The following is a 25,019-nucleotide window of genomic DNA, read 5'->3' as shown; positions in this document are numbered from 1 at the left end:
GGGTTCATAGGTTGGCTTCAAATTGTCCAATCAAAAACAACAGTTCTCAAGCTTCTACCTAGGCATACATTATCCTTGGAGTCGGGAACGTAAGTTGCAACATATTTTACCAATTAACTCACTTTCAGAGCTTCCATTGTCCGCACCTGCAGATTGACCTTGGAGCAAAGAAGAAGATGCCAGGCTGGCACGAAACCTTAAAGATAAGCATGTGAACCGGTCTCACTGGAAAAGTACAGCTTCAAGCAGAAATACACATTTATTAGCACATTAGAAAAACACGAGCATCTAAACCGTGAGACAAGGCAACTAGGCCGAAGCCTCCACTAAAGTTATGCTAAGCTAAAACATTTCAAACAAGCAAATCATGGCACTCGTTTATGGTTATGTCAGATTAGTACAATTCTAATACATCACGTTATATGAAGCACGCTTATAAATGTTGGCGAACTACTCTGAGGGCACATTTGTCCCCGTACAATCTTTATTAGTTTGGTTAAAGTCACACTTGATTATTGCAACACTACGTTTATGCGCTAATAAATGTAAAACCTTCATTTCCACGTCATCACCCCTCCCCTCTTGACCCCTAGCCCTTCTAAAAATACTTGGCCCCTAGCCCTGAGCCCTCAAACCGGACCCTGGTGCGACCCATCCCCATGACCCCAGCCCTTCTAAAACATACTCAACCCCTGCCTTGTGCCCTAAAAACGAACCCCAGCACAACCCTCCTCTGGCCCCCCACCCCAAAACCTAAAGCCGTACTCCCCACCCTAAACCATACCCCAAGCCATGAATCCGTATCCCCACCTCAGGCCCTAAAACCGTAGCCCCCCTTACCTCACTCACCACCACGGCAAGCCAGCTCTTCTGGAGCAGGTCGTAAAGAGGAAACAAAAGGTTCTCTCTGTTTCCTCTAAAGATGCTGATAGCCTTTACCATACCGGTGCCTTTACCGTGCATATGCTCTACCACCAGTACCACCCATATACCCTTACCACTCATACCTTCATAAGGTATATGCATTTGTAAAAACGTGTGGTAAAGGCGATGTGCACCTCAGTATACATTCACAACAGTGACCAACACCCAGACCGCAGCCGCCACTTGAGAGTGGTGGTGTTTGCCTCAGCAGGCGATCTGGCCACCTCGCTCTGCAGCCATGAATCAATGCCTTGTGAGACGGTGCTGGGGAGACCGGAATAAGTGTAACTCACAGCACTTCTTCTCATGGCCTCCCAATCTAATTTACTTTTTAGGAGCGCTTCACTCAAACTAAAGTTACAGCTGAGAGCTCTGCATTGCAGTCTGCACAAAGATGAGTTCAGCCCTTTGAGTGAAAGTTACAGCTGAGAGCTCTGCATTGCAGTCTGCACAAAGATGAGTTCAGCCCCTTGAGTGAAAGTTACAGCTGAGAGCTCTGCATTGCAGCAATTACACTGTCTGCACAAAGTAGAGCTCAGCCGCGTAAGTAGTTAGTTTGGCTCTACATGGCAGTGAGACGCTGTCTGCAGTATGATGAGGTTACAAGGGCACCAGGTTAGTGCACTTCCATTTCTGATGATTTGCAGCAATTTACACATTTTCTTAGAGTTCCTCGTTGCTCAGATGGGTTCTGATATTTTTATGTTTCCCTAGTCTTCATTGCTTGATTTTGCTTTTGAGAAGGTGTCATTCATGGTCGTTGAATGTTGCTCTTAATTACACTGAAATTATGAAAATGTCACACATAAGTAGCCTGAGAGCTTGGAAGATATCTTTGTGTTTTATAAGTGAACCCTTGAAGGGATGGAAGGGGTCAACAAAGCAGCACAGATATGAAAACTTATTTCGGGCCAAAACTTCGGTGCGTTGTTTGGGGATATACAGCGTAATAAATATAAAGTAAAGGAAAATTAGAAAAAAACTGTCCAGTTTAATTGTTGCAGTTGCTTCCATTTTCACACTTTAACAATGAATTAAAAGTCATTATGTTAATTCACATTGACAATGCAATAAATAAAGAGAAATAAAGTCTCTGGTTACAAAGCCTGGTGAACAGAGGCCTCGGGTTTAAAACTTTAAGAAGCAAATATTAAACTCAATTTGGGCTAAACTGCCACAAAGATGTATGAAGATGAGCAGCTGTATTAAATATAAATAATATTACGAACGATAAAAATGAGTACAAAGTGCAGTTTAAATGCAGCAGCTGTCTTGTCTACAATTTCATATATGTAATAAAGACACAAGGTCTCATTTATTTTCACTGCTGGAGCCTGGAGGCGGCGGTCCCGCCAGCGGCCACCGGAGGGCGCTCCTCGCCTGCTGATGAAATCCACTGAGCACATTGCATGAAAGGGAGAAGGGTTTCCTCTTCCGGGTCAGGGGCGGCAGAGACAGCACCAGCAGCGGATGCTGACATCACTTCCGGCCTCTCCCTCTGTGTCCAGCCTGCTGCAGAGGAGGAAGGACCCCCTGTCTGTCTGTGCAGTTATCTTCATCTTCAGACCCTCACAGACCCCCCCCGGACCCCAAATCTGCACCTGCCCCCCCCCAGCACCAGGAGGAGGAGAGAGCCTGGAAATGTCTGCACAGGTTTCTGCTCAGGTAGGAGATTGTCAGCACCTTCTGCTGTGTTTGTAGAAATAGACTGAATAATCCTGGAGGAAATCTCTGCCAGGAGCCGGGCTGAGCTGGGCTCTTCTATCCGGGGACCTCTGGGGGGCTTTCCTTCCGGTCCTGGGGGTGTTTGTGGTCATCATTTGTGTTAAAGAGGGGATCTGTGCACTGCACTGCACCTTACTGCACTGAGGGATCTGTGCACTGCATCTTACTGCACTGTGAGGAATCTCTGCCAGGAGCCAGGCTGAGCTGGGCTCTTTTATCCGGGGACCTCTGGGGGGCTTTCCTTCCGGGCCTGGGGGTGTTTGTGGACATCATTTGTGTTAAAGAGGGGATCTGTGCACTGCACTGCACCTTACTGCACGGAGGAATCTGTGCACTGCATCTTACTGCACTGTGAGGAATCTCTGCCAGGAGCCGGGCTGAGCTGGGCTCTTCCATCCGGGGACCTCTGGGGGGCTTTCCTTCCGGGCCTGGGGGTGTTTGCGTTCATCATTTGTGTTAAAGAGGGGATCTGTGCACTGCATCTTACTGCACTGTGAGAGATCTGTGCACTGCATCTTACTGCACTGAGGGATCTGTGCACTGCATCTTACTGCACTGTGAGGAATCTGTACACTGCACTGCATCTTACTGCACTGTGCGGAATCTGTACACTGCATCTTACTGCACTGTGAGGAATCTGTGCACTGCATCTTACTGCACTGTGAGGAATCTGTGCACTGCATCTTACTGTACTGTAAGGAATCTGTACACTGCATCTTACTGCACTGTGAGGAATCTGTGCACTGCATCTTACTGCACTGTAAGGAATCTGTGCACTGCACCTTACTGCACTGTGAGGAAAATGTGCACTGCATCTTACTGCACTGTGAGGAATCTGTGCACTGCATCTTACTTCACTGAGGGATCTGTACACTGCATCTTACTGCACTGTGAGGAAATCTCTGCCAGGAGCCGGGCTGAGCTGGGCTCTTCTATCCGGGGACCTCTGGGGGGCTTTCCTTCCGGCCCTGGGGGTGTTTGTGTCATCATTTGTGTTAAAGAGGGGATCTGTGCACTGCACTGCATCTTACTGCACTGTGATGAATCTATGCACTTCACTGCATCTTACTGCACTGAGGGGTCTGTGCACTGCATCTTACTGCACTGAGAAATGTGTGCACTGCAGTGCATCTTACTGCACTATGAAGAATCTCTGGATGGAGCCAGGCTGAGCTGGGCTCTTGTATCCGGGGACCTCTGGGGGGCTTTCCTTCCAGGCCTGGGGTGTTTGTGGTCACCATTTGTGTACAAGAGGGGATCTGTGCACATTGCACTGCACCTTACTGCACTGAGGGATCTGTGCACTGCACCTTACTGCACTGTGAGGAATCTCTGCCAGGAGCCGGGCTGAGCTGGGCTCTTCTATCCTGGGACCTCTGGGGGGCTTTCCTTCCCGCCCCGGGGGTGTTTGTGGTCATCATTTGTGTTAAAGAGGGGATCTGTGCACTGCACTGCATCTTACTGCACTGAGGGATCTGTTCACTGCATCCTACTGCACTGTGAGGAATCTGTGCACACTGCACTGCATCTTACTGCACTGTGAGAAATCTCTGCCAGGAGCCGGGCTGAGCTAGCCTCTTCTATCCTGGGACCTCTGGGGGGCTTTCCTTCCCGCCCCGGGGGTGTTTGTGGTCATCATTTGTGTTAAAGAGGGGATCTGTGCACTGCACTGCATCTTACTGCACTGAGGGATCTGTTCACTGCATCCTACTGCACTGTGAGGAATCTGTGCACACTGCACTGCATCTTACTGCACTGTGAGAAATCTCTGCCAGGAGCCGGGCTGAGCTGGGCTCTTCTATCCGGGGACCTCTGGGGGCTTTCCTTCCGGCCCTGGGGGTGTTTGTGGTCATCATTTGTGTTACAGAGGGGGTCTGTGCACTGCACTGCATCTTACTGCACTGTGAGGAATCTGTGCACTGCATCTTACTGCACTGAGGGATCTGTGCACTGCACTGCATCTTACTGCACTGTGAGGAAATCTCTGCCAGGAGCCGGGCTGAGCTGGGCTCTTCTATCCGGGGACCTCTGGGGGGGCTTTCCTTCCGGCCCTGGGGGTGTTTGTGGTCATCATTTCTGTTAAAGAGGGGGTCTGTGCACTGCGCTGCATCTTACTGCACTGTGAGGAATCTGTGCACTGCACTGCATCTTACTGCACTGTGAGAAATCTGTGCACTGCACTGCATCTTACTACACTGTGAGAAATCTCTGCCAGGAGCCGGGCTGAGCTGGGCTCTTCTATCCGGGGACCTCTGGGGGGCTTTCCTTCCCGCCCTGGGGGTGTTTGTGTCATCATTTGTGTTAAAGAGGAGATCTGTGCACTGCAATGTATCTTATGCACTGTGAGGAATCTGTACACATTGCACTGCATTTTACTGCGTTGTGAGGAATCTGTGCACTGCACTTTACTGCACTGAGGAATCTGTGCACTGCATCTTACTGCACTGTGAGGAATCTGTGCACTGCACTGCATCTTACTGCACTGTGAGGGATCTGCACTGCACTGCATCTTACTGCACTGCAAGGAATCTGTACACTGCATCTTACTGCACTGTGAGGAGTCTGTGCACACTGCACTGCATCTTACTGCACTTTGAGGGATCTGTGCACTGCATCTTACTGCACTGTGAGGAATCTGTGCACTGCATCTTACTGCGAGGAGTTTGTGCACTGCACTGCATCTTACTGCACTGCAAGGAATCTGTGCACTGCATCTTACTGCACTGTGAGGAATCTGTGTACTGCACCTTACTGCACTGTGAGGAATCTGAACTGCATCTTATGGTACTGGGAGGGGTCTGTGCACTGCACTGCATCTTACTGCACTGTGAGGGATCTGTGCACTGCATCTTACTGCACTGTGATGAGTCTGTGCACTGCATCTTACTGCACTGTGAGGGATCTGCACTGCACTCCATCTTACTGCACTATGAGGAATCTGTGCACTGCACTGCATTGTATTGTACTGCACTATGAGGAATCAGTGCACACTGCACTGCATCTTACTGCAGTATGAGGAATCTGTGCACACTGCACTGCATCTTAATGCACTGTGGGGGATCTGTTTAGTGCATCTTACTGCAGGTGTTTGTGGTTATCATTTGTGTTAAAGAAGGAATCTCTGTGCGCTGCACTGTATCTTACTGCACTGTGAGGAATCTGTGCACTGCACCGCACCGTATTGTACTGCACAATGAGGAATCTGTGCACACTGCACTGCATCACACTTCATTGTGAGGAGTATGTGTACAATGCACTGCATATTACTGCACTGTGAGTAATCCGTACACGCTGCACTGCATCTTACTGTACTGTGAAGAATCTGTGTCACTGCACTGCATCGTACTGCACTATGAAGAAGCTGTGCCACTACACTGTATCTTACTGCACTGTTAGGAATCTGTGCACACTGCACTGCATCTTACTGCACTGTGCATAATCTCTGCACACTGCAGTGCACCATACCGCACTGTGAGGAATATGTGCATGCAGGACTGCATCTTACTGTACTGTGAGGAATGTGAGACTGCTGCACTGCATCTTACTACACTGGGAGCAATCTGTGCACACTACATTGTATCTTACTGCACTGTGAAGAATCTGTGCATGCTCTACTGCTCACTGCACTATAAGCAGTTTGTACATGCTGCACTGCATCATACTGCACTTTGAGGAATCTGTACATGCTGCACTGCATCTTATTGCACTATTAGGAGTCTCTGCCACTACACTGCGTTATACTGCACGTTTGAGCAATCTGTGCATGCTGCACTGCATCTTACAGCACTTTTGAGCAATCTGTGCACACTGCACTGCATCGTACTGCACTTTTGAGCAATCTGTGCACACTGCACTGCGTCTTACTGCACTGAAAAAACTGCATGCTATACTGATTCTTACTGCAGAATTAGGAATCTGTGCACACTGCACTTTGTCTTACTGCATGGTGAGAAATATGTGCACTCTGCACTTCATTTTACTATACTATGAGAAATCCATGCATTGTGCAATACTCTTTACTGCACTGTGAGACATCTGTGCACGCTGCACTGCGTCTTACTGCACTATGAGGAATTTGGGTACACTACATTGTATCTTACTGCACTATGAGGAATCTCTGCACATAGCACTGCTTTTTAAATTTTGTGGGGGCATTGATAGAAGAGGAAATTTGGGCACGCTGCACTGCTTTTAACTGTCCCATGAAAGCGGAAATTGATTCACACCGCTCTGCTTTTTGCCACACTAACAGGAGTGTTTTCAGCATGTAGGAAGTCTGCACTGCACTACACGCGGTGATTAAAAAAGAGAAAATCTGTGCACACCGTACGATGTTTTGCTCACGCTATGGGTAATCTTTCTATAATGCGTTGCTTTTTCCTAGACTATGAGGAGTGTTTACAGAGCAGTTATTCTGTGCACACTGCACTTCTTTTTCCTAAATTACAAAGAGCAGTTACAGAAGACTAAGGGGCATGTTTATGAGCCCCTAACACCACCTTGCAAATAAGAGCCCTTCAAACGCAGCCCTTTGCGTGGAAGGGGCGTGCAATGAGTGTTGCTGTGGGCGTGCCACAGCAACACCCATTGCATTTTGACGCTGCCTCAGATTTACGAGTTTTCATAAACCTGAGGCGGCAGCAAAATCTAACGCAACTCCAGGAGTGACATTAGCAAGGCGCAACAAGGAGGAATACTTTTATTCCTCCTCGTTTTTTTCTTTTTCTATGTGTGCTGCATTCTGCAGCACACATAGAAAGAGCAAGATGCCAGAAATGATTATGTGAGGGAAGATGTCCCTTACTAAACACAAACAATCATTTGAAAATGACGCTTTGGCACTTCTGTGTGTGCTGCAGAATGGTGGTGGATGAAGGATACCAGACTGGACTCGCATAAGTATGTTGGTCAAGTTGCTGTGGCCTATCACATGTAACCGATTTAATTGGTGGTGGACTTCAGGGCAATGAAACATAAATTAGTGGAAGAGAAATCCAGCAGAGTCATGGGCAAAAGTTAATGAAAGGCATTTCCGATGGCCAACTCTAGAGGATTGCCACCTCGACTATTTAGGATGTGGCTCCCAACACATTTTTTCCTGTTAACCACATCATGAAATGAATGTTGGTCACAAAGACACTAATGTTGTCCAATCCTAAGAGAAGTATTTAAAGTTTTTGCTGTTTCACCGCTTAAAGAGAATCACCTGAGGATATAGTCAGGGCCTCTGGAACTGTGTGGCAAGGCTGTCTAAATTGTGTGGCACGTAAAGGGAAAGTATGCATTACATTTTTCATAGTATTACTTCATTGTTTTGTCATTTTTACAAATGGTAATACTGTCTAGGCAAGGATTTCACATCATTAGCACCAGTTTAACAACCAAATGCAGAGAAAAGCAAGACAGATGAACTGTTAACCTTTGCGAAGGGCCTTCCACTGAGGGCAAACACGGGTGGTCATGTGTGATCCATTTGCCTAAGAAATCTTCATAATGTGCAAAATCTGCATATTATGCAGCAGAACAGGGATCATGTGACAGATCCATAATTAAAACGAAAGCCATGGCTGCAGAATCTCATAATTGCAGTGCGCCTGCATATAGGAATCTCTTTCTCTATAGAGAGGAACTTGAGGGTATGGTAGTCTCGCCCCCCCCTCAGATCCTGTTCTCTTTCCTTGAGCACATTCCTCCCCTTTCTTTCACCTTCTCTCTCCTTTCCTTTTGTCCCTGGTGAGCTAATCCCACCTTGTAGGAAAGTACCATCTTGCCTGGCATGTTACCCCCATTTTTCACTGTATATATGTTGTTTTAGTTGTATGTGTCACTGGGACCCTGTTCTCCAGGGCCCCAGTGCTCATAAGTGTGCCTGAATGTGTTACCTGTGTAGTGACTAACTGTCTCACTGAGGCTCTGCTAATCAGAACCTCAGTGGTTATGCTCTCTCATTTCTTTCCAAATTGTCACTAACAGGCTAGTGACCAATTTACCAATTTATATTGGCTTACTGGAACACCCTTATAATTCCCTAGTATATGGTACTGAGGTACCCAGGGTATTGGGGTTCCAGGAGATCCCTACGGGCTGCAGCATTTCTTTTGCCACCCATAGGGAGCTCTGACAATTATTACACAGGCCTGCCACTGCAGCCTGAGTGAAATAACGTCCACGTTATTTCACAGCCATTTTACACTGCACTTAAGTAACTTATAAGTCACCTATATGTCTAACCTTTACCTGGTAAAGGTTAGGTGCAAAGTTACTAAGTGTGAGGGCACCCTGGCACTAGCCAAGGTGCCCCCACATTGTTCAGGGCCAATTCCCTGAACTTTGTGAGTGCGGGGACACCATTACACGCGTGCACTACATATAGGTCACTACCTATATGTAGCTTCACAATGGTAACTCCGAATATGGCCATGTAACATGTCTAAGATCATGGAATTGCCCCCTCTATGCCATCCTGGCATTATTGGGACAATTCCATTATCCCAGTGGTCTGTAGCACAGACCCTGGTACTGCCAAACTGCCTTTTCTGGGGTTTCACTGCAGCTGCTGCTGCTGCCAACCCCTCAGACAGGTTTCTGCCCCCCTGGGGTCAAGCCAGGCTTGTCCCAGGATGGCAGAACAAAGGACTTCCTCTGAGAGAGGGTGTAACACCCTCTCCCTTTGGAAAATGGTGTGAAGGCAGGGGAGGTGTAGCCTGCCCGAGCCTCTGGAAATGCTTTCTTGGGCACAGATGTGCCCAATTCTGCATAAGCCAGTCTACACCGGTTCAGGGACCCCTTAGCCCCTGCTCTGGCGCGAAACTGGACAAAGGAAAGGGGAGTGACCACTCCCCTGACCTGCACCTCCCCTGGGAGGTGTCCAGAGCTCCTCCAGTGTGCTCCAGACCTCTGCCATCTTGGAAACAGAGGTGCTGCCAGCACACTGGACTGCTCTGAGTGGCCAGTGCCACCAGGTGACGTCAGAGACTCCTTCTGATAGGCTCCTTCAGGTGTTAGTAGCCTATCCTCTCTCCTAAGTAGCCAAACCCTCTTTTCTGGCTATTTAGGGTCTCTGTCTCTGGGGAAACTTTAGATAACGAATGCAAGAGCTCATCAGAGTTCCTCTGCATCTCTCTCTTCACCTTCTGATAAGGAATCGACTGCTGACCGTGCTGGAAGCCTGCAAAACTGCAACAAAGTAGCTAAGACGACTACTGCAACTCTGTAACGCTGATCCTGCCGCCTTCTCGACTGTTTTCCTGCTTGTGCATGCTGTGGGGGTAGTCTGCCTCCTCTCTGCACCAGAAGCTCCGAAGAAATCTCCCGTGGGTCGACGGAATCTTCCCCCTGCAACCGCAGGCACCAAAAAGCTGCATTACCGGTCCCTTGGGTCTCCTCTCAGCACGACGAGCGAGGTCCCTCGAATCCAGCAACTCTGTCCAAGTGACCCCCACAGTCCAGTGACTCTTCAGTCCAAGTTTGGTGGAGGTAAGTCCTTGCCTCACCTCGCTGGGCTGCATTGCTGGGAACCGCAACTTTTGCAGCTACTCCGGCCCCTGTGCACTTCCGGCGGAAATCCTTCGTGCACAGCCAAGCCTGGGTCCACGGCACTCTAACCTGCATTGCACAACTTTCTAAGTTGGTCTCCGGCGACGTGGGACTCCTTTGTGCAACTTCGGCGAGAACCGTTTCACGCATCCTCGTAGTGCCTGTTTTTGGCACTTCTCCGGGAGCTACGTGCTTCAGAGAGGGCTCCTTGTCTTGCTCGACGTCCCCTCTCTCTCTTGGTCCAATTTGCGACCTCCTGGTCCCTCCTGGGCCACAGCAGCGTCCAAAAACGCTAACCGCACGATTTGCAGCTAGCAAGGCTTGTTGGCGTTCTTTCGGCGGGAAAACACTTCTGCACGACTCTCCACGGCGAGAGGGATCCGTCCACCAAAGGGGAAGTCTCTAGCCCTTTTCGTTCCTGCAGAAACCACAGCTTCTTCTGTCCAGTAGAAGCTTCTTTGCACCCGCAGCTGGCATTTCCTGGGCATCTGCCCATCTCCGACTTGCTTGTGACTTTTGGACTTGGTCCCCTTGTTCCACAGGTACCCTAGATTGGAAATCCACAGTTGTTGCATTGTTGGTTGGTGTCTTTCCTGCATTATTCCTCTATCACGACTTCTTTGTCTTTTGGGGAACTTTAGTGCACTTTGCACTCACTTTTCAGGGTCTTGGGGAGGGCTAATTTTCTAACTCTCACTATTTTCTAATAGTCCCAGCGACCCTCTACAAGGTCACATAGGTTTGGGGTCCATTTGTGGTTTGCATTCCACTTTTGGAGTATATAGTTTGTGTTGCCCCTATCCCTATGTGTCCCCATTGCATCCTATTGTAACTATACATTGTTTGCACTGTTTTCTAAGACTATACTGCATATTTTTGGTATTGTGTACATATAACTTGTGTATAATTGCTATCCTCATACTGAGGGTACTCACTGAGATACTTTGGCATATTGTCATAAAAATAAAGTACCTTTATTTTTAGTATATCTGTTTATTGTGTTTTCTTATGATATTGTGCAAGTGACACCTGTGGTACTGTAGTAGCTTCACACGTCTCCTAGTTCAGCCTAAGCTGCTCTGCTAAGCTACCATTTTCTATCAGCCTAAGCTGCTAGACACCCTATACACTAATAAGGGATACCTGGGCCTGGTGCAAGGTGTAAGTACCCCTTGGTACTCCCTACAAGCCAGTCCAGCCTCCTACATTGGTTGTGCAGCGGTGGGATAAGTGCTTTGAGACTACTTACCACTCTTGTCATTGTACTTTTCCTAAGAGAAAAATATACAAAACAAGTTCAGTGTGTGTACACAGTGCTAAAAAGTTTTGCATTTCCTCTTTTCACTCTTTTCTAAAGTGCTGAAAAGTACTTCTAAACTTTCAAAAAGTTCTTAAAAGTTTAAAAAGTTTTTTTTCTGTCTTTCTAAAAAGTTCTGAAAACTTTTTTCTCTTTTTCTATCACTTTAACTCTCTCTAAAAATGTCTGGCACAGGCCAAAATGTTGACCTGTCTATGATTGCATATGATCACCTTAGCTGGAAAGGAGCAAGGAGTCTCTGCATAGAGAGAGGTTTGAGTGTAGGGAAGAATCCTTCCTTAGAACTGTTACTTAACATGCTTAGAGAACAAGATAAGGCTAAAAGTGCCCCATCTGTTGAAAAAGTAGCTAATGGTTCACAATCTGATCCAGGAACTCCCCCAGGTAAAGGTTCAGGAAAGAAACTTCTTAGCCTTCCCATTACAAGACAGTCTAGCATAGTTGGTACTGAGGTGGAGTCACATCATACAGATGATGTGCTCTCACATTACACTGTCAGCCAAGCTGTTAGGGTGCCCTCTGTAAGGGACAGGTCTCCTTCTGTCCATTCTCACTATACTTCTGTGTCTAGGAATGTCCCTCCCACCCACCCTGATGACTGAATGTTAGAAAGGGAGCTCAATAGATTGAGAGTGGAGCAATCCAGACTGAAGCTTAAACAGCAACAGCTGGATTTAGATAGACCATCCTTAGAAGTAGAGAAAGAAAGACAGAAATTGGGTTTTGAAACCCATGGTGGCAGCAGCAGTATTCCCCATAGTCATCCTGTAAAAGAGCATGATTTCAGGAATCTGCATAAGATAGTTCCCCCTTATAAGGAGGAGGATGACATTAACAAGTGGTTTGCTGCACTTGAGAGGGCCTGTGTTGTACAAGATGTCCCTCAAAGGCAGTGGGCTGCTATCCTATGGCTATCATTTAGTGGAAAAGGTAGGGATAGGCTCCTTACTGTGAAAGAAAGTGATGCCAATAATTTCCAAGTTCTTAAGAATGCACTCCTGGATGGTTATGGCTTAACCACTGAACAATACAGGATAAAGTTCAGAGAGACCAAAAAGGAGTCTTCACAAGATTGGGTTGATTTAATTGACCATTCAGTGAAGGCCTTGGAGGGGTGGTTACATGGCAGTAAGGTTACTGACTTTGAAAGCCTGTATAACTTGATCCTGAGAGAGCATATTCTTAATAATTGTGTGTCTGATTTGTTGCACCTGTACTTGGTGGACTCTGATTTGACCTCTCCCCAAGAATTGGGAAAGAAGGCAGACAAATGGGTCAGAACAAGAGTGAACAGAAAAGTTCATACAGGGGGTGACAAAGATGGCAACAAAAAGAAGGATGGCACGTCTTCTGACAAGGGTGGGGACAAATCTAAAAATGAGTCTTCATCAGGCCCACAAAAACACTCTGGTGGGGGTGGTGGGTCCAAATCCTCCTTTAATCAGAACAAGGAAAAGAAACCACGGTGCTATTTTTGTAAAGTAAAAGGCCATTGGGCAACAGATTCCAGTTGTCCAAAGAAAAGCACCAAGCCTCCTACCACTACAACCCCTACTGCTACACCTAGTGTCCCTACTAATAGCAGTGGTGGTGGGAGCAAACCTACTAATAGCCAATCCAAGGGAGTAGCTGGGCTCACTTTTGGTAACTTAGTTGGGGTTGGCCTTGTTAGGGAGGCCACAGAGGCTGTGTTAGTCTCAGAGGGGGCTATTGATTTAGCCACCTTAGCTGCTTGTCCCCTTAATATGGATAAGTACAGGCAGCTACCCCTAATAAATGGTGTTGAGGTTCAGGCCTACAGGGACACTGGTGCCAGTGTGACTATGGTCATAGAGAAACTGGTCCACCCTGAACAACACCTACTTGGTCACCAGTACCAAGTAACCGATGCTCACAACAACACACTTAGCCACCCCATGGCTGTTGTTAATCTCAACTGGGGGGGGGGTTACTGGTCCAAAGAAAGTTGTGGTAGCCACAGATTTACCTGTAGACTGTCTACTAGGAAATGATTTGGAGACATCAGCTTGGTCAGATGTGGAGTTGGAGGCCCATGCAGCAATGCTGGGCATCCCAGGGCATATTTTCGCTTTAACCAGGGCTCAGGCCAAAAAGCAAAAAGGACAGGGAAGCTTGGATCCTGGAACAATGGACCAAGTGCTCCCTAAAGCTAGGGCTAGTAGAAGCAAACCACTTCCTACTATCCCTCCCTCTACAGTGGATTCAACTTCAGAGGAAGAAGAATTCCCTCCCTGTGCAGAACCTACACCAGAGGAGCTGGAAGCAGATACTGCTGAGCTTTTGGGTGAAGGGGGGCCTGCCAGAGAGGAGCTGAGTGTGGCACAGCAAACCTGTCCCACATTAGAGGGTCTGAGACAGCAAGCTGTCAAACAGGCTAATGGGGATGTCATTGACTCTCACAGAGTTTACTGGGAGGACAACCTCTTGTACACTGAGGCAAGGGATCCTAAACCTGGAGCTGCCAGGAGATTGGTGATTCCTCAGGAGTACAGAAAGTTCCTCCTAACTCTAGCACACGACATTCCCCTAGCTGGGCATCTAGGACAAATGAAAACTTGGGACAGGCTTGTTCCCCTGTTTCATTGGCCTAGAATGTCTGAGGACACAAAGGAATTTTGTAAGTCCTGTGAAACCTGTCAAGCCAGTGGCAAGACAGGTAGCACTCCAAAGGCACCCCTTATTCCACTGCCTGTGGTTGGGGTTCCCTTTGAAAGGGTAGGGGTTGACATAGTTGGCCCCCTTGACCCTCCTACTGCTTCAGGCAATAGATTCATCTTGGTGGTAGTGGACCATGCCACAAGATATCCTGAAGCTATTCCTTTAAGGACCACTACAGCTCCTGCAGTGGCAAAGGCCCTCCTGGGAATATTTTCCAGGGTGGGCTTCCCAAAGGAAGTAGTATCAGACAGGGGAAGCAATTTCATGTCTGCATACTTAAAGGCCATGTGGAAGGAGTGTGGTGTAACTTATAAGTTCACAACACCCTATCATCCACAAACAAATGGACTGGTGGAGAGATTTAACAAAACTCTCAAAGGCATGATTATGGGTCTCCCTGAAAAACTCCGCAGGAGATGGGATATCCTTTTACCATGCCTCCTTTTTGCCTACAGGGAGGTACCCCAGAAAGGAGTGGGCTTCAGCCCCTTTGAACTTCTTTTTGGACACCCTGTTAGGGGTCCACTAACACTTGTGAAGGAGGGTTGGGAACAACCTTTAAAAGCTCCTAAGCAGGATATTGTGGATTATGTACTTGGCCTCAGATCAAGGATGGCTGAGTATATGAAAAAGGCCAGTAAAAACCTTCAGGCCAGCCAAGAGCTCCAGAAGCAATGGCATGATCAGAAGGCTGTTTTGGTTCAGTACCAACCAGGGCAGAAAGTGTGGGTCTTGGAGCCTGTGGCCCCAAGAGCACTCCAAGATAAATGGAGTGGTCCCCACACAATTGTTGAAAAAAAGGGTGAAGTCACCTATTTAGTTGACTTAGGCACTGCAAGGAGTCCCCTTAGGGTACTCCATGTAAACCGCCTGAAACCCTACTATGACAGGGCTGATCTCACCCTGCTCATGGCAACTGATGAGGGACAGGAAGAAGACAGTGATCCTCTACCTGATCTCTTCTCTTCCACAGAACAAGATGCTCTTGTGGAAGGTGTAGTTTTGGCTGATTGTCTTACTGCTGAGCAGAAAAATTCTCTGAACTCTTCTCTACTGTGCCAGGTACCACTTCTTGGTGTGAGCACGCTATAGATACTGGAGACAGTTTACCTGTCAAAAGTAAGATCTATAGGCAGCCTGACCATGTCAGGGACTGCATAAAGCAAGAGGTCCAGAAAATGTTAGAACTAGGAGTGGTTGAGCACTCTGAAAGTCCATGGGCTTCTCCTGTGGTACTTGTACCAAAACCCCATTCCAAAGATGGAAAGAAGGAAATGCGGTTTTGTGTAGACTATAGAGGTCTCAACCTTGTAACCAAAACTGATGCTCACCCTATACCCAGGGCAGATGAGCTCATAGATACACTGGCATCTGCCAAGTATCTAAGTACTTTTGACTTGACTGCAGGGTATTGGCAGATCAAATTGTCAGAAGATGCTAAACCAAAGACTGCATTTTCAACCATTGGAGGACATTACCAGTTCACTGTAATGCCTTTTGGTTTGAAGAATGCACCTGCCACTTTTCAGAGGTTGGTGAACACAGTCCTGCAAGGGCTGGAAGCTTTCAGTGCAGCATATCTAGACGATATAGCTGTCTTTAGCTCCAGCTGGGATGAGCACCTGGTCCACCTATGGAAAGTTTTGGAGGCCCTGCAAAAGGCAGGCCTCACTATCAAGGCTTCAAAGTGCCAGATAGGGCAGGGTAAGGTGGTTTATCTGGGACACCTTGTTGGTGGGGAACAGATTGCACCACTTCAGGGGAAAATCCAGACTATCATAGACTGGGTTCCCCCTACCACACAGACCCAGGTGAGAGCCTTCCTAGGCCTCACTGGGTATTACAGGAGGTTCATTAAGAACTATGGCTCCATTGCAGCCCCTCTTAATGACCTCACTTCCAAGAAGATGCCTAAAAAGGTATTATGGACAGCAAACTGTCAGAAAGCTTTTGAGGAGCTGAAGCAGGCCTTGTGCTCTGCACCTGTCCTGAAAAGCCCTTGTTACTCTAAAAAATTCTATGTCCAAACTGATGCATCTGAATTAGGAGTAGGGGCAGTCCTATCACAACTTAATTCTGAGGGCCAGGATCAACCTGTTGCTTTTATTAGTAGGAGGTTGACCCCTAGAGAAAAGCGTTGGTCTGCCATAGAGAGGGAGGCCTTTGCTGTGGTCTGGGCTCTGAAGAAGTTGAGGCCATACCTGTTTGGCACTCACTTCATTGTTCAGACAGACCAAAAACCTCTACTTTGGCTAAAACAAATGAAAGGTGAAAATCCTAAATTGTTGAGGTGGTCCATATCCCTACAGGGAATGGACTATACAGTGGAACATAGACCTGGGAGTAGCCACTCCAATGCAGATGGACTCTCCAGATATTTCCACTTAGACAATGAAGACTCATCAGGTCATGGCTAGTCTTATTGTCCTTCGTTTGGGGGGGGTTGTGTAGGAAAGTACCATCTTGCCTGGCATGTTACCCCCATTTTTCACTGTATATATGTTGTTTTAGTTGTATGTGTCACTGGGTCCCTGTTCTCCAGGGCCCCAGTGCTCATAAGTGTTCCTGAATGTGTTACCTGTGTAGTGACTAACTGTCTCACTGAGGCTCTGCTAATCAGAACCTCAGTGGTTATGCTCTCTCATTTCTTTCCAAATTGTCACTAACAGGCTAGTGACCAATTTCACCAATTCACATTGGCATACTGTAACACCCTTATATTTCCCTAGTATATGGTACTGAGGTACCCAGGGTATTGGGGTTCCAGGAGATCCCTATGGGCTGCAGCATTTCTTTTGCCACCAATAGGGAGCTCTGACAATTCTTACACAGGCCTGCCACTGCAGCCTGAGTGAAATAACGTCCACGTTATTTCACAGCCATTTACCACTGCACCTAAGTAACTTATAAGTCACCTATATGTCTAACCTTTACCTGGTAAAGGTTGGGTGCTAAGTTACTTAGTGTGTGGGCACCCTGGCACTAGCCAAGGTGCCCCCACATCGTTCAGGGCAAATTCCCCGGACTTTGTGAGTGCGGGGACACCATTTCACGTGTGCACTATACATAGGTCACTACCTATGTATAGCGTCACAATGGTAGCTCCGAACATGGCCGTGTAACATGTCTAAGATCATGGAATTGTCACCCCAATGCCATTTTGGCATTGGGGAGACAATTCCATGATCCCCCGAGTCTCTAGCACAGACCCGGGTACTGCCAAACTGCCTTTCCCGGGGTTTCACTGCAGCTGCTGCTGCTGCCAACCCCTCAGACAGGTTTCTGCCCTCCTGGGGTCCAGCCAGGCCTGGCCCAGGAAGGCAGAACAAAAGACTACCTCAGAGAGAGGGTGTTACACCCTCTCCCTTTGGAAAAAGGTGTCAGGGCTGGGGATGAGTAGCCTCCCCCAGCCTCTGGAAATGCTTTGAAGGGCACAGATGGTGCCCATGTCTGCATAAGCCAGTCTACCCCGGTTCAGGGATCCCCCAGCCCTGCTCTGGCACGAAACTGGACAAAGGAAAGGGGAGTGACCACTCCCCTTACCTGCAACTCCCAGGGAAGGTGCCCAGAGCTCCTCCAGTGTGCTCCAGACCTCTGCCATCTTGGAAACAGAGGTGCTGCTGGCACACTGGACTGCTCTGAGTGGCCAGTGCCAGCAGGTGACGTCAGAGACTCCTTCTGATAGGCTCTTACCTGTGTTGCTAGCCTATCCTCTCTCCTAAGTAGCCAAACCCTCTTTTCTGGCTATTTAGGGTCTCTGCTTTGGGGAATTCTTTAGATAACGAATGCAAGAGCTCATCAGAGTTTCTCTGCATCTCTCTCTTCACCTTCTGGCAAAGGATCGACCGCTGACTGCTCAGGACGTCTGCAAAACTGCAACAAAGTAGCAAAGACAACCTTGTATCGCTGATCCTGCCGCCTTCTCGACTATTTCCTGGTGGTGCATGCTCTGGGGGTAGCCAGCCTCCTCTCTGCACTAGGAGCTCTGAAGAAATCTCCTGTGGGACGACGGAATCCTCCCCCTGCAACCGCAGGCAACAAAAGACTGCATCACCGGTCCTCTGGGTCCCCTCTCAGCACGACGAGCATGGTCCCTGGAACTCAGCAACAATCCAGTGACTCTTCAGTCCAAGTTTGGTGGAGGTAAGTCCTTGCCTCCCCGCACCAGACTGCAAACCTGTGTACTGCGTGATTTGCAGCTGCTCCGGCTTCTGTGCACTCTTCCAGGATTTCTTTCGTGCTTAGCCTAGCCTGGGTCCCCAGCACTCCGTCCTGCAGTGCTCAACCCGCTGAGTTGGCCTCTGACGTCGTGGAACCCCCTTTTGTAACTCTGCGAGGACTCCGGTTCACAAATCTTCCAAGTGCCTGTTCAGGTACTTCTGCGGGTGCTGCCTGCTTCTGTGAGGGCTCTCTGAGTTGCTGAGCGCCCCCTCTGTCTCCTCCTCCAAAAGGCGACTTCCTGGTCCTTCCTGGTCCTCAGCGGCACCCAAAAACCTCTACTGCGACCCTTGCAGCTAGCAAGGCTTGTTTGCGGTATTTCTGCGTGGGAACACCTCTGCAAGCTTCATCGCGACGTGGGACAATTACCCCCTCCACGTTCCATGCATCGTACTCACGGTGTACTCACCTGTTGGTCTGGAGTCCCATACAGCAGTCGGTACCGGGGTAGTCACCCCATCCACCAGTAGCTCCAACTCCGCCGAGGTGAAGGCAGGAGCCCTTTCCCCTGTAACACGAGCCATGGTCGGTTCCAGCCACAGGTCACAGCAGCACACGCAGTGTAGGTCCTCTCCTGTTGAAGATCAGGTAGCAAGTGAGTGAACAGATAGAAAATGGCGGTCACGACTGCTGCGGTGCATACCGTCACCTGCGGCGTACATCACCATTGGCCACTGTACCCCATGGGGCCCAATGAAAACCAATGAGGAGTTGCACGGCGGTTCTCGGCCGCCTCCCGCAACAGCGCACAACGCCAGCAGAATTACCTAATTTCCACCTGTCCCTCCATACTGGACAGGTGGACGCCATTTCAGGGTTGGGCAGGCCATAGATCCTAACTGCGTCACAGTACACAAATTAAAATTATGGACATATCCCACCACAATCATGTTACATTCACAATATGCATTGCACTGTAGTGGTTAGAATGTACAGATAATGACCAGCTGCTCACTCATAGATTGCAACCGCTGCCGATGAATAGGAGATGGAGACATCCCCCCGTGTGCACACCCCTGGTGGACTTGGCAACAATGGAGGACAGGCACATTATCCTCACCTATAGACTTGACAGGGCCACAATCACTGAGCTGTGTGCCCAATTGGAGCCTGACCTCATATCTGCTATCCGTCACCCCACCGGGATCCCCCCTCTTGTGCAAGCGCTATCTGGGCTCCATTTCCTGGCAACTGTTTTTTTCCAAGTGACTGTGTGCTTAGCAGCAGGAATGTCACAGCCAATGTTCTCAGTAGTGCTGACTAGAGTGTTGTCTGCCCTGATTAAACACATGTGCAGCTACATCGTTTTCCCCCAGGTGGAGGATTTGGCCACAGTGAAAGCTGAATTCTGTGCAATGGGACATATCCCCAATGTCATTGGGGCAATAGATGGAACACATATTGCATTTGTCCCCCCCCTGGCGAAATGAACAGGTGTTCAGAAATCGAAAGAGCCCAGATGGTGTGCCTGGCGGGCCAGTACATCTCCTACGTCAATGCTAAGTATCTTGGGTCTGTGCATGATGCCTTTATCCTGAGGAATAGCAGCATCCCAAATGTGATGGCCCAACTACAGAGGTACAGGGTGTGGCTAATAGGTGAGCCCTGGTTCCCACCCAGTGGATGTTGGTGTATGGGTATGGTGTGGGCCCTAATGGTGAGTGTGTGGCTAACAGTTGTCCCTCAATATTTGCAGATGACTCTGGTTACACCAACCTCTCATGGCTACTGACCCCTGTGAGGAATGCCAGGACAAGGGCAGAGGAACGTTACAATGAGGCACATGGGGGAACAAGAAGGGTTATAGAAAGGACCTTTGGCCTCCTGAAGGCCAGGTTTCAGTGCTTCCATCTAACTGGTGGATCCATGGGCTACTCACCCAAGAAGGTCTGCCAGATCATCGTGGCATGCTGTATATTGCACAACCTTGCCTTGCGACACCATGTGCCTTTTCTGCAGGAGGAAGAGGCTGGAGATGGCTGTGTGGCAGCAGTGGACCCTGTGGACAGTGAAGATGAGGAGGCAGAGTATGAGGATGAGGACAAAAGGAGTGCAGTCATTTGTCAATTTTTCCAATGAGACACAGCTAAGACAGTGTTATTTCGCATATCATAGACAGTTTGATGTGTGACATTGTCAGTGGCAGGCTGTGGATTCCTACTTCTATGCCCACTCACTGTACTCTTTGGCATCTCTTTTTGCAGATGTTAGTGCCCCACTATAGCTCCTGGTGTGTACAGTGCAGCCAACTACAAGTCTTTCCTATGTAAACATTACTGTACAGTTGAACTGCAATGTTTGAACCTTGTTAAACAAATACATTTTGAAATCATTTGACATACACCATACTTGTATTTGATCAAAGTGTGTTTATTGCAGTGCTCTGAAGAAGAGGGGGTAGTGTAATGGGCTGGGGGTGATGATGGAGGAAAGTCCAGGTTAGAGTCTAGTCTATTGCAGTGTCCAAGGGGGCATAGGAAGGGGAGCAATGGCAGTTCAAGGTGGACAGGGGGACAGAGTAGGACACAAGGGTGACAATCAGGAGAATCATATTTCCTGGTGGGGTCTTGGAAGTGGTCTCTGGCTTCTGCCTGGATCACAGGGAACGTTTGCGGGGTGGTTCTCCTTCTGCAGGGGGAGGGGTGCTGGTGGCCTGTTGGTCCTGTGTTGGGGCCTCCTGTCCACTGGCGGCAGCTGAGGTGGAGGGCTGTTCAGCAGTGTGGCTAGTGTAGGGCCTGGCCACTGTGAACCTCTCTACCATAATACAGAGTGAAGAGCTGGCGTGCCACTGCCTTCCTCATACTGTTGGCCATGTCTGCCAGCACCCCTGCAATGGAGACCAGGGTGGTGTTAATGGCCTTCAAGTCCTCCCTGATCCCCAGGTACTGTCCCTCCCGCTGCCACATGTTCTCCTGCATCTTGTCCATGATCTGGCCCAGCGTATCCTGGAAATGTTGATATGCTCCCAGGATCGCAGTGAGTGGCTCCCGGAGGGTCAGTTCCCTGGGCCTGTCCTCCCCCTGTCGCACAGCAGCCCTCCCAGCTTCTCTGTTGTCCTGTGCCACTGTCCCCTAGCCCACTGCCACTGACCCCAAGTCCCTGATTGTCCTATGTTTGTGGGGTGGCCTGGTGTCCCTGTAGTGGTGGACACACTGCTGATTGGCGTGTCCTGGGAATAGAGGTATGGGCCCGCTGGGTGGGTGCTGTGGTGGTGTTTCCTGAGGGGGGAGGCTCTGTGGTGGTGTGAGAGTGTGCCTGGGTAACTAACTGTCCGGAGGTCCTTAATGGGCCAGGTTGGTCATCAAGATCCAGGCGACCAGAGCTGCTGTCATCACTGTGGGCCTCTTCTGGGGAGGGACTGGATGTTTGCTGGCACCTCTTCGCCAGTGACATTGGCTGGGTTACCTGTAGGGATGTAAATGCAGTGTTATTGTTTCTGCATGTGACATCTTGTGCATGGGTGTGTTGCCCTCTATGGTTGTTATTGCCCTGGCAGCTTTGCCTTGTGTTAGTTGTTATTTGGTGGGCTAGGTAATTCTCTCTAGTGTGCATGCTTTAGTGATAGGTATCCATGCAGGTCTGTGAGTGGTGTGCATGCATTGGTGGTGAATGCAGGGCTTGGCATTGGGATGAGTTGGTTGTGATGGTGGGGTGATGGGAGTGAGGGTAAGGGTGGTGGTATGTGATGGCATACAGGTAGGGGGGTGAAAGTAGTAAGGAGTTGACTTACCAGAGGCCAGTCCTCCTCCTACTCCTGCCAGGCCCTCAGGATACATGATTGCCAAGACTTGCTCCTCCCTTGTTGTAAGTTGTGGGGGAGGAGGTGGGGGTCCACCGCCAGTCCTCTGTACAGTCAGTTGGTGTCTTGCTGCAATGGAACGCACCTTCCCCCATAGGTCGTTCCACCTCTTCCTGACGTCGTCCCTTGTTCTGGGGTGCTGTCTCATGGCATTGACCCTGTCCACGATCCTCCGCCATAGCTCCATCTTCCTAGCAATGGATATCTGCTGCATCTGTGATCCAAATAGCTGTGGCTCTACCTGGATGATTTCCTCCACCATGACCCTTAGCTCCTCCTCAGAGAACCTGGGGTGTCGTTGTGGTGCCATGAGTGTAGTGTGAGTGGTGTGGATGAGGGTGTGTAGGATGGTGTGTTGCGGTGTGTGATGTGGGTTGCGTGGGTGGTGTATAGGTGATGGTGGTGTGTGGCTGCGGTCTTGTCTGTGGTCGTGGTGTCAGTCTTGTGCAAATTGTTTGTAGTTGTAAGGGGTTGTGGGTAATGTGGGTATGTGTTTTATAGTGGTGTGGGTGTGTGGGTGTGGTGTGTGTGTATAGGTGTCAGGTACGGTATGTAGTGCCATTGGTTTACCGCCATTAAATGTTCGCCGTGGTGATTCGTAGATCAGAATGTTGTGGACGTAGTTCTGTTGGCTTAACAGTGTGTGTTTTGATACCACCAGTTTATTACTAACCTTTGGGCTGGTGGACTTTTGTGTGTGGCTGTATATTGACGGATTGTTATGTGTATGTCATAATATGGTAAGCGGATATCCACGGCGAGGTCGCTATGTTAGTGGCAGTCGGCATGGCGGTAAGTGGGATTTACCGCCAATGTCATAATGAGGCCAAATTCTTTAACTGACTGACGTCAAGGTCTAATTCCCACGAAGCTTGTATCTGCTACTGTACCGCGCAGGTAATGCTGGGTTTAAATTGAACATATTGTTCTGTTCAAGACAGTTGGAGATGGGACTTGCAGATATTCCACCATTTACTAACTATTTGGGGGCCACAGCACAGATCGGCTACGGACCCCAGCCGTGGTGGGTGTGATTGTTTATCACTGGCATCCTGGGGTCCGTCCTAAGATGGCTCTGGAAGTTGGACAAAGCTTACCACACTTTATTCCCAAGGCAACAAGGCTGAGCAGTCACAGGCTTCTCAGGGAGGTGGTGTGGGGGTGCCGAGATACAGAAGTCAACAATCATCCATCAGGCGCAATAACATGATGTGCAGCCTAGTGCTTATCTTTTACATGAAAATAAAGTATTTAATGACACAGCAAAACTAAATACTACACAACACAATAAGAATATAAAATGGGGTAATAATCAGTAGCATCTGAAAGTGAACGTTACACCATCTTCTTTTCTCTAGCAGCCTTCTCCTTCCTGCTATAGGCAAGTTCTGTCTCTAACGTTCCCAAAGCTTTATGGAGTAGGCAAGAATGAGGCACAGTTGCAGACCAATCAAAGCAGCCTCACTCAGCGGACCACTCAAAGCAGCCTCACTCAGTGACTGGCCATAACTGTATGGACTTCCCTTCATGTACGGGTAATACATTGCAGACTGTGTGGGGTGGGGGGGTTGAAACACGCTCTCACCTTCATGTATGGGTAAAACATTGAAGGCCGGGTGGGGCAGTAGAAAATGCTCTTACCTTCTTGTATGGGTAAAACATTGCAGGCTGCGCAGAGCGGGTGGTGGAACTTGCTCTTACCTTCATGTATGGGTAACACGTGGAATTTGTGGAATTGCGGTTAAATACTGTGATACAAACACTATATTTTGACTAAGGGATCTATTTGAAGTATCTAAATCAAGTTATATTTTCACTCTGTACTGTGAGTGTTTGTGCATCACATCTGAGCTGGTTAATTGCTGCTAGAGAAGAGCACCTTATGATTGTCTACAGTGATGCCACTCTTGACCTGGTGTGCTACCTGTGCTGTCACAGAGACAGAGGACAGGACACGTGCTCTAGGTAGACCTGCGTCACCCTTGAGGAGGACTGTTCCTCCTACTGGAAGTCCTGGACTCGGGGCACAGGCCCTGGGTGAGAAATCAGTCTGAAGCCACCACCCCTGAGATGGAAGCATTGTGAGTGGAAGGAGGGTGTCTACCATCTGAGGGTGTAGCCCACCCCCCACTATGAGAAACCTAAAAGGCCAGGGAGACCTCAGGAAAATGGGAGGGACTATGGCCTGGAGGTGGGGCCTGCCCAAAGCCTCCAGACTGGAACTTTTACCTGGCCTGGCCCTTGACACTGATGTCAGTGCCCTCTGTTGGTTACTGTCTTTGGGGACAGACGTTTTTCTGGGTTGAGCACAGAAATGTGACTCAGGGGCAGAATGGGCTGCACCACCTAGTTGGACGTAGTGGTACTATCTCCTTAGTGGAATCACAGAGGAAGCCTCACAGATGATGTCTGAAGATGATAAGTGTTGCCCAGTAGCCCAGGAGGGCGGTGACAGGGGTACAGATAGGTTCAAAGGAGCCTAGAACAGACATGTTCCACTGCAGAAGAAAATTGACCACATTCCATCGCCTGAACAGGGTGCTGATCAGTCTATGATAGTTTGTGTCTACGTGGCGGAGTAACTCTTCGCTGAAAAACTTAGTGCACTTTACCCCTGCCAACCAGTAGTAAAGTGATTTTACTCCTCCTTTCCACACTTTAAAATTGGTATACACCAGATTGGTTTGTTCAATTTCCCATACGTCCCTAGTATATGGTACAAAGTCTACCCCGGGCCTGTAAATTAAATGCTACCATTGGTCTCGGCACACATTGGGGCATCCACTGCAGTGGCCCTGTTAAGCAGGTCTCTCGGCTTAC

At 48.8% G+C, this 25,019-nt stretch overlaps 1 protein-coding gene across 1 annotated transcript in view; it reads left to right on the top strand.

Moving 5' to 3' along the window:
• Window positions 1–2,525: 2,525 nt before the first annotated feature.
• Window positions 2,526–25,019, top strand: part of LOC138287229 (zinc finger protein 436-like) — a 33,485-nt gene continuing 10,991 nt past the window's right edge. Inside the window, exon 1 of the mRNA XM_069227583.1 lies at window positions 2,526–2,589. The gene's annotated coding sequence lies outside the window, so the exon portion shown is untranslated. The remainder of the gene's footprint in view (window positions 2,590–25,019) is intronic.

This window comes from Pleurodeles waltl, chromosome 4_1, assembly GCF_031143425.1.
Source record: "Pleurodeles waltl isolate 20211129_DDA chromosome 4_1, aPleWal1.hap1.20221129, whole genome shotgun sequence".
Lineage (NCBI taxonomy): Eukaryota > Metazoa > Chordata > Amphibia > Caudata > Salamandridae > Pleurodeles > Pleurodeles waltl.
The sequence above is the reverse complement of the archived record's forward strand: the minus strand, read 5'-3'. Positions and strand labels throughout refer to the sequence as shown.